Here is a 10,584-nt window from a genome sequence, read left to right on the forward strand (position 1 = left end):
GTAGGTAAAGGTTTGGTGACAAAAGAGAGATTTCAGCACGTAGTTGCGCACCGGCATTAGGATGAAGGTGTGCAAACGGGAAGACAGACTCATCAAACACGACATCCCGAGAAATATACACACGTCCAGTGGAGATATAAAGACACTTATAACCCTTGTGACGGTCACTTTACCCAAGACACATTGTTTTGAGCTAAACTCGAGCTTACGAGAATTGTACGGACGAAGATTAGGCCAAACCGCAGAGCCAAAAATGCGAAGGAAAGAGTAGTCAGGTTTGGAGTGGAAAAACGCTCAAAAGGAAACTGGGAATTGATAACCTTACTAGGAAGGCGATTAATCAAATAAACCGCCGTAGAGAAAGCCTCATCCCAATATTTGAGAGGCATGGAAGCATAGGCAAGAAGAGACAACCCAACCTCAACAATGTGCCTATGTTTACGTTCCGCGGATCCATTTTGTTGATGAGCATGAGGACAAGAAACATGATGAGAGATCCCCACTTTTTGGAAAAATGAGTTAAGTTTGTGATATTCTCCACCCCAATCAGTTTGAAGAGCAAGAATTTTCTTATCAAAGAGTCGTTCGACATGATGTTGAAAGTCATGAAACTTCTGAAAACACATCAGATTTATTCTTCAACAGATATATCCATGTAAACTTGCTATAATCATCAATAAAACTACCATAAATGCAAGGGCAGGTCCCCATACATCAGAAAACACAACTTGTAAAGGAACAGTGGATACACTGAAAGACTTAGGATAAGGTAACTGATGACTTTTAGCTTTTTGACAAGCATCACACACAGACTCTTTACTAGACTCCCTAAACTGAATATTATTATCACGAAGAATTTGTTGCACTACTACTGACGAAGGATGTCCTAGACGCCGGTGCCAATGTGAAGAGGACTGCACACCAAAGGCTTGTTTCTCGGATGGAGAGGATGACGATGAAGAAGGGAGCGGATATAGACCACCAACACATCTACCTTGAAGAAGAATTTCCCTCGTGTCCTGATCCTTAAGAAAAAAATGATTAGGCCAATATTCAGCAAAACCATGGTTATCTTTGGTAAGATGGTGAGTAGAAAGGAGGCTTTTGGTGGCTTGAGGAACATGTAAAATATTATTGAGGCGAAGATTATGATTGGGGGTACGAAGTAACGAATGACCAATGTGATGTATATCCATACCTTGACCATTTGCATTGTGAATTTGGTTTGAACCTTGATAATGATCTCTCACAGTTAGTTTATCCAGTTCTCCTGTAATATGATCCGTAGCCCCCGTGTCGCTGTACCAATTGGTATCTACACCATAAGAATTCACCACCACTCCAGCAGACCGTTCTGGTCCTTGAAAGTTTTTGTTGAAGCGTTTCCAACATCGGAACGCGGGATGTCCATCTCTGCCACATATCTGGCAGACAACATCTGATCCTGCACCGCGACGTCCACCCCCTCCTTGGCGTTGTTGCTGCTGCTGATAGTTCCCGCCGCTGCTGCCTTGAGAGTAGTAGTTTCCGCCGCCGCCATTGTTGTGCTGTGAGGTATTGCCTCGGCCACCACCATTGTAGCCTCCACGTCCGCCGCTTTGCTGGTAGTTGCCACCACCACGGCCACCTCGATATCCACCACGATTACCGTAGCTACCACCACGTTGAGCAGCATTGGCAGAAGAGTCTTGACCAAACACTCCATGGTCACTGTCGGATCCGACCTTCAATACGAGATTCGTATTTAGGAGTAAACTCTATGCAGATATTTTGCCTGAATCTGACTGATCTTTTTGGATATATTTGCGGATGAAATTAGTAAAAATAAACTGTTAGAATGAATAGAAAAAAGTATACAATTACATAAAGCCTGCGTTCCGACCTCCCAAAATTGCAGCCGAAGGTCCTCAAAGGCTAGCTCAAACACACCTATCTGGGCCGACGGCTTGAAAAAAACCGCTGGCGTTGCCACCATCGAAAACTGGCTGAACTCTGGAAAGGCATCCTATCGATATGTAGCAACGCCGACTGTGTTTGTAGAAACACCGGGCACAAATTTTTCCTCTCTCCCCAATTTTATGGTTTGGGGCTGCCATGCCCCTTTTGTCTAAAAATCGGCATTGTTTCATTATGTCAAAGTTCAAGATATGAGAACGTCCCGGTATAAGTAACCAAGATCACACGCTGCTTCTCGAAAAACAACCGCTTGCAGTCTCATCGCACACTAGCCACTTTCTTCAGTCGAAGTTGCTCGATCGTCACATATGGACTCTTCTGTTGGATCGCTCCTCACACAGTCCATAGTCTCCACTATTGTGAGACGATTCACATCGCACACGGCTTTACCATCCATGTGCAATGATAGTCTTGTAAGAGCATCTCCAGCCGCGTCCCACAAAGCATCCCGCAAAGCAATTTGGGGCATCGGACCAAAAAACCGTTTCAGCCGCGTCCCCCAAAGCTCATTTTTATCCGACGCGCCCTGATACGGTGTCCGACGCCCCGAGCCCGTCCCCGTCCCACAGGGGACGCTCCGGGCACGCCGGACACAACGAAAAGTGAGGCGGGGAGTGGCGGGGCCGACCCGTCAGCGGCACAGTTAATTTTAACCTAACCGTCGCCTACCTCGCGACGGAAGTTATTCGCTCGCAGTGACACACGGCGGCATCTTTGCCTTAATGGCGACAGAGGGGCAGGCGAGACGTCTCGTCGGTGCTGTGCAGCCTCCACGCGTCGCCGGCGTTCGCACGCCACCGCCCGTTCCCGCGCGATCTTCCCACCTCTTCTAGCCTGTTCCCGCGCTTGCGCCACCTCCTAACACCACCCAATGAGCACCAGCGCCAGCGCGATGAGCGGGATGCGCTGTACCGTGAACGGTGGGAGTCGATCGAGCGCCGGCGGCGGGAGTCGATCGAGCGCCAACAGCAGCTGGCGGCGGAGGAGCGTCAGCAGCGGGAGGCGGCGCTGACGACGATCTGGGGGAGGCGGGCGGACCAGTTGGCGGCGGCGATGATGGAGGCGCCAACAAATGTGGAGGAGGAGGCGCCAATGGAGGAGGAGGAGGCCGAGGCGGAGGAGACCGAGGTGGAGGACGACGATGGAGACAAGTTCGAGTGGTCCGACGACGACGGGCCACACCCGGACGAGACGGCCGATCAGCAACGCGCGCTCGTCGAGTCCTTCGAGTCGGAGAAGAAGCTCCAGGACGACGCCCGTGCCCGCGAAGAGGTGCAGATTCGTCGCGCCGTCAAGCTCTCCCTCCAGGCGGCGCATCAGGGGAGGGCGGAGCGGCTGGAGCGGCGGCGTCTGGCCACCGCCCAACGCAAGGAGAGGAGGCGCGCGCAGGAGGAGCTGCGGCGTAGGGGAGGCAACGACGGGGCGGGGCCATCGAACGCGCCGCCGGACGGTCAGTAGTCTAGGTTTAGATGAAATCTATCCGTTTTCATTCAAACTTTGTAATATATAATCAAATCTGAATGAAAACCTTTATTTTCGTGCACCAATATTTATTTAGGGGCGGCGCTTGGGGGAGGCGGCTGGGGAGCGACGTCACCCAATCTCGGCACCAACAAAACACGTCCCCCAAACGCTCAATCCGACGCGTTTTGGGATGGTTTGGGGGACGCGGCTAGAGATGCTCTAAAACCACATGTACGGAGTACTTTAAATGCCAGCCTGCATAAGGCAAATCAATTTGTTTTTTTTTTTACTTCAGTTTGGTACTTACATTATCAAATTTGAAATATCTGTAGAAGGACCGCTTATACGAATTCAAACATCTTTTTCACTAATATATGAGCAACCAAGGGGACTGAACTATATATGTAGTTGGGTTGCTTCCGTCCAAGACATCTATAGTCATCGACACTCGCAATAAAACGCCGCATGCATCAATTGATACAGAGGCGGAGGAGTTTCCTTATTTGAAAAAAAAATCGTCGACGCTCCCCCTTAACCAAGCAAAATTCGAGCTTACTAGAAGGACCTAGCGCGCTTTGCTGCACCCGATTTTTGTGGTTCTCGTTTTGTTTCCCAAACATGATGTATGCGCATTTGCATAAAATCAATAACAATAAGATTTATCATCCATGGCTTGAAGTGATTAGGCCAGAAAAAGCTTACATCAGTCAAGAAATCCTATATAACTAAGAAGTTCATCCCCACTAACTTATTTCTCTAAACATGCAGCTATGCCACATCAGCAGGCCCACCACATTAGGCCACCTCAGCTCTTTTTTCCAGCCGCACATGCAGTTATTAACCGAAATTTTGCTTGCGCTTCTCTTTGCCTGTACTCGAGTGCATGTCTGACCTATTATTTTGATGGGCAATCAGTTATCATCCACCAATACCGCAAGGTAGCAGGGCACACGAGTCGACCCTTGAGTTGGTAATTAGTCAATTAATTGTATTAAACCGCTAAGCATCTCTTGAGCTTCACATTCCACATTTATGCATGAGCAAGCTAGCTTGCAGTTTATAAATTCAGCATATCATGGTTCAGTCGCTAGCTTGCGGGGATCTGAACAGTGTAGCTACGTCGTCCAGATCATGTAGGCAGGGCATACAAGGAAGCAAGCCGCACGCCGGCGACCGATCGTCCGATCCAAATAGGAGGAGCACAGCCGCCATGCGTACTTCATTCTTCAGGTCGAGCCTCATGGAGAGAGCTGGCTTGTAGCGACCTTCTCCATTCTCCATGAGAGAATGGCTCCCCACGCCACTACCTTGCAGTGTGAGGAGCTGGCAGCTTCTTCTGAGTGCCATGGAGCAGAAGTATGTTTCCTGTGATCGAGCGTCTTCATAGTTCGCCTGCCACATGTTTCATAGAGCATGTACGGCCAGATGTATCAATTGAGGTTAGTTAAGTCCGGGTGAGCATGCAGCGAGTGAACAATAATCAGTATTTTTACCTGCGGGCATTGCATGTTAACCCACCATCATCTCTAAGTTTTCTCCCTTTCTGGCAGGCTCCTGTGCAAGGTATACCAATATTATGCAACTAAAAGGTCCTCAACAGATGCTCTGAATATTGTACCAGACTACCAGTAGTATTGGTTGATGCTGCTTTTCTCTCGGTCGACGCCCCTGCCACATAGATGTTACAATGTTTTCTCATTCTGTGTTAATCACTTCGCCCGTAAGACCTATCCGTCTGTCACTTTATCTTGATGTCCATCATTTCTCGCTGCCATCTTTGTATTTTTTTTCGAGTAGAGATCTGCGTGTTTTGTATTAAGCTCGCATGAGCCATCTTTGCATTGTGTATGTTAACATTTTTTATAACCAGTATTGTTAATTTTGTTATATATTTCACAGGATTAATTGTTCATTCGTTGTTAATGTTCTACAAACTTATTTTATATTGTCCTACAATTCTCTTTTACAAGCATCACGCCATCACCATCTGCACTCTCTTACATATAATCTACTCATTTGGATTGAAAAGGGTAACACAACTTTGCACATGATGTCAAATAATAACAGCACGAAATAATGACAGGTTTTTTCTTTTGGTGAAAATGAAAAGAGTTTGCTGCCTAAAACCATAAGTGGAAGTGCACCCGTACTGAGCAAACAAATTTACACAGATCAACATTCACTATATTTTGCCTATAAAATTAAAAAAATGGCAAAAAAACAGCTATACAAATACGTACCATTTCCTTAATTTTTTGACCTTTAGAGTACACATCCTCGCATAATATTATGTTTGTTTATCTTCCACAAATTTTCCGCCGCCGCAACGCGCGGGGCATCGTCTAGTTAAGATAGAATGTCCAACATCCGCTGCATTCTTTCCCCGTGTGTTGTCACTATATGAGAATCAGATTAGATTTCATTTTCAATTAATAGAACGCTGGAATCATCTCCTCCGGGCACTCAAAATGCAGAAAAGGACTGGGAAATTATAATAGAACTATTTTCTACAGCCAAACGCATAACCTTACAGCAAACTACATGTCACACAACAATAGATATTTCTACAAATCTAGTTTGAGGACCCATAGTACGACAGCAGACCAATATATGTGGCTGAGTTTAATTCCCAACAAATTACTGAAGCTTATAGGCACATACCAATGTCAAGGTCTGCATGTATTCCTTGGTACGGAGGAGGCCTCTGAAATCTAGAAGAAAACATGATACAATCTATTTCTGCATATGGAAACAAACACCACAATGGGAAGGTCAAATTTATAGCAATCCATTGCTTGACAAAGTTAATGTGAACACGTAAAGGAGGTAGCATGGGATCATCCAATTTGACCTTATACACAGGAAAACTATATAAGAGAAGAGTGGATCATGAGTAAGACTATGTCAGACTGAAACCAACCAAAGCAAGTATATTCTAGCAGCAAAACAAAGACTTTAGCATGATGTATCCTGTTGACAGTTTATAACACACTCCTAATCTATCCCTCAATCATTTATAGTGGCAATGTGATGTCTAGTGCTAATGTGCCATATGGTTACTAATCGTTGCTGAATCAAACAGTATCGATTTTATATAACAATATCCATAAGCTAGGATTTGGATAGTCAAAACAAGCCCTGCTCTCAATAAGCAAAGGGAGCATACTACAAAGAGACAAACATGACACATTATCGCTCTGCATTATAAGTAAAATACTGAAATGCATAAGCAAAACAGAGTCAGAACAAATAAATAAATGTAAAAGGGTAAAGCTGTAGTACTGGCTCATTGCCAACCAATGTGTACCAGGCCCAAAACAAGTTTCATGATACAACTGCATATTTTAACAGTTTGTGTCCCCTCAGCCTGTTGTGTAGTCACTACAGACCCTACAAAGTAAAGGAGCTTCTTAGGAAACTATCAAATGATTCAAATCAATTAAAATGGAACATTTTCTTCGCAAAAGGAGCTTCATCACAGAAACTGCTATGAAATACTAAAAACAACCTAAAGTGTTGTCCCTTTTCTCATGTGCAAAGACAAAATCCTAAATTTATATAGCCTTGTGCTCCTGGGGCGTTCACAAATGCTCAAAATATAGTAAAGTTTCCAGGATAAGAAAGGGAAGATAGTAACACTTCCATGTCTTTCACAGGAAAATAGCCTAACTGATCTTTCAAACCTTCATTTTCATAATAAGAAAAATAGTCTAACTGATACCATAAACTTTATTTGCTTGTAAGGGATACATAAAAAGGGCAAAGACCAAGCAATTGATCACGCTTGTCTGACTCGCTAGCATTCTACCTTGTAAAAAAAAGCATGTTAAAACATGTTTGATTCAGCAAACAAAAGAAATACAGCACATCTTTTACAGGAGCATGTTCAAGATATGGAAGGACCCTTGCGATGTATGCAGTTATAGCTAACCTGGGCGTTCATTAACTTTTCAGACTGTAGATCAATAAGTTGATGCCTTCTCCATCCAAATTCGAGACTACACAATAAAAAACAATCTCGGTTATAAACAGTTCAACAGAAATAAGAGAATGCCCAGAGTTCAATAGAATAGAAGACTAAAACTTCTGCAAGGGTGCTAAATGATTTGCAATTTACATACTCTTAAACAAGAACTGATTTGGAATTCTTGACATGCCGCCTATTAATTTTTTGGCTTAAAGGAACAAGCTGGGTGTATTTATTCTAACCTCTGAACAGAACATCGGTTGCAGAGCTTGGTTCAGTCCAATCGAACAACACCAAGACTTGGTTCAGCTATTGTGATGACCTGCAAACGTAAGATTATCAGAAGGCGGGACCTGCTCTGGCCTGGATCCAGGTAAAATAGAAGTGAAAATGGAAACGTTATTGAACTAAATAAAAGTCAAGTTGGGATGGCCAGATCTGCATCCGTCGGGATTTTTGCCCCAGAACTTGCAGATATGGAATCAAGAGTATATAACACATGGATTGAACAAAAATTGAGAGTTGGCCAGCCTTGCCTCCTGCACGTTGAGTTCCGTCTTCGGCTCCAACGGCTGGTGGATCCTCATCAGATTCACCCGCAGCTTCAGCGATTAGACGGAATTGTTTGCATCCGCAGATGTTCCGGCGTGCCGGCATGCCTTGCCATCACGGTCCAGATGGGTACGAAGAGATTGCACGGGGGGAGGAGGAGTCCCTATTCATGAGGCATGGCGGTTAGGGTTCCGTTCGGATGGAAGGGATGAGGCGGTGGACACTGGACAGTGCCCACGAGCGACGAAGCAAGACGGACCTGACGGTCAAAGAGATGTGAACCGACCACATGAGCCCATCGAGCATTTCCAGCCGACCTAGGTAGCGTGAAGGCACGTCCTCTCCAACAACGAAAGCGACCCGCCGAACGCTCCTAGACGCGCGCAACCTGGGAGCCTAGAGCATGTCTAACAGGCCCCATATAACCCGTCCATCCCGTAAAATTCCGGCGGGATACGGGGCCAGCGCGATTTTGGGCGTCTAGCAGGTCCCGTATTCGGGCCGGCCCGTTTTGGCGGAATACGGGGCCCAGGAAATCGGTCCCGTCGTCCGGTACTTATAGTGGGCGCAGGTGCGAGTGAGGGGTTAACCCCTCACTCGCAACCTTAGCTCTGCCGTGCGCCGCCACCTCCTCCTCATGCTCCGGCGAGCAAGTAGTCGCTCCCCCGCGCCGCATTCCACCCGCCGCCACCTGCATGGACTCCCGCCGCCGTAGTAGCGCCTCGCCGGCGAGCGGATCGAAGCAATCCCGCTCGCCGGACACCGTGGAGGACGCGTGGCGGCTCAAGTGCAAGCGCTCCGCCGCGGGGAGCCGCCGTGCGGCGTGCCGGTACGCCGGCGCGCTGTACGTGCCGGATCCGCTCCGGGAGTACGCCGCGGGTGGGCGGTGGTACCGGCAAGACCCGCCGCTCAAGCCGATGAGCGGCGAAGCCTTCGAGAAGTGGCTCGCCGAGTGGCAGCGCGAACGCACGGCGAAGGCGGCATGGGCGGCGACCATCGGCAGCACCAGCGGCGGAGGAAGCAGAGGCGGCGAGGAGGAAGAGGAGGCGGCGGAGGAGGACGCGGCATACTTGCAGGCGGTGGCCGAATCCGAGGCGGAGGCCGCCGAGAAGGCGCGGGCGGAGGCAGACGAACAGGCGGCGGCCATCGCCGCCGTGGCGGATTTCCAGGCGAAGGAGGCTGCCGCCAGGACGGAGGAGGAGGCTGCCGCCAGGGCAGAGGAGGAGGCTGCCACCAGGGTCCTTTCGTGCCAGTCATCATCCTCGAGTAGCTAGGATCGCAGTAGATCGCTATGTATATGTATGATTCAGTGTATGATCAATGAAGATGACTATGGCTTAATTTTCCCGGGGTTTTAATTTTTAAAAATACAGAAATACGGGGTATGCTAGACGGAATGGTTCAGCAAGACGCACTTTTAGGATACGGGGCGAAAAACTCGCGTTATACGGAGAAGAAAAATAAGGGGCCTATTAGACATGCTCCTAAAGCTCTTAGGGATATCCATGCAAGAATAGTGTACCGAGAGCTTCTACAGCGTCTTCAATATGAGCATGTACCGTCGACATGGTTACGAGGCCAGTACCCTGCGAACGCTTGGTATTTTTATAGAAGAGTGCATCCGCACCATACACTTTGCCGTACTTGCTAAGGAAGACTCGCAGTTGGGAGCTTGTTACCGTGAGAGGCAGATTACGCACCAACGCCCTGGAAATAGGGCCGTAATATCTCTCAATGTGAATGATGCGCGTTGGACTTGTAATTTGAGTCATGTGCTCCTGCCGCTGCTGCGTCAGTTCTTGAGCTATCAGTCCCCTCTTAGTGAGTTCCTGGCGCAACAATGTAAATTTTAGTTTTATTTTTAGATATGGGAGCATGATCCCGCCTCTGCATCAATCGATGCACACAGCCCTTTATTAACAAAAAAACGTTAAACTCAAGTGCTTATTACAAAGAACATGTCTGGTAAACAAAGATCACTAAAACAAAACGGATCGAAACATCTGCAGACGAATATAAGACCAAAACTATCCGTCTAGAATCCTGCTAATGTGACGCCATCCAGTAGCCTGGAAATAGCAGTCCTGAGTGACCTCCAGGAGCCGGTTGCATCCAGTAACCATAGTATCCCGCTGGTCCGACGGGAGCAGATATGCCCATAGTTGTAGCCAATGCGCCGCACGAAGAATAACCTGCAAAAAATGTGTGCCCCTTTGTTTATTAAAGATGATATCATTTCAGCTAGTCCAAATCGACCAACAAATTGCCGAAACACCAATTCGAATATAAGCTTTGTCCCTCTTACTCACTCCGTTTAGCCAATTACCAAACATATTAGTGACATTAGAGGGAGGTGGAATATTATATGTAAAGAAAATCATTCTCCAGACAATTTTGGCAAAAGGACAATGAAGAAACAGATGGTCAACAGTTTCATTATTGTTACAAAAACAACATTTTTGACTTCCTGTCCATTTTCTCTTCATCAAATTATCCTTAGTAACATGAAAATTTTAATCTTTAGAGGAACCTTAATCTTCCAAAGGTATTTCCGCAAAAATCTAGTATGTCCATTCATCATATCAAGGTACATTGATTTGACAGAGAATAACCCAGATTCATTTAGGTTCCAAACAAAAGCGTAT

At 46.8% G+C, this 10,584-nt stretch overlaps 1 long non-coding RNA gene across 2 annotated transcripts; it reads right to left on the reverse strand.

Moving 5' to 3' along the window:
* Positions 1–5,865: 5,865 nt before the first annotated feature.
* LOC124667678 lies at positions 5,866–7,712 on the reverse strand. Of its 2 annotated transcripts, XR_006991363.1 has the most exons (4): positions 7,630–7,712; positions 7,352–7,418; positions 6,703–6,810; positions 5,866–6,159 (listed from the first exon to the last, which is right to left on the reverse strand). It is a non-coding gene; the product is annotated as an uncharacterized LOC124667678 (long non-coding RNA). The 2 variants fall into 2 exon arrangements; XR_006991362.1 differs by lacking the exon at positions 5,866–6,159 and having other exon boundaries at positions 6,413–6,810.
* Positions 7,713–10,584: the final 2,872 nt, after the last annotated feature.

This window comes from Lolium rigidum, chromosome 6, assembly GCF_022539505.1.
Source record: "Lolium rigidum isolate FL_2022 chromosome 6, APGP_CSIRO_Lrig_0.1, whole genome shotgun sequence".
In the NCBI taxonomy this organism is placed as follows: Eukaryota; Viridiplantae; Streptophyta; class Magnoliopsida; order Poales; family Poaceae; genus Lolium; species Lolium rigidum.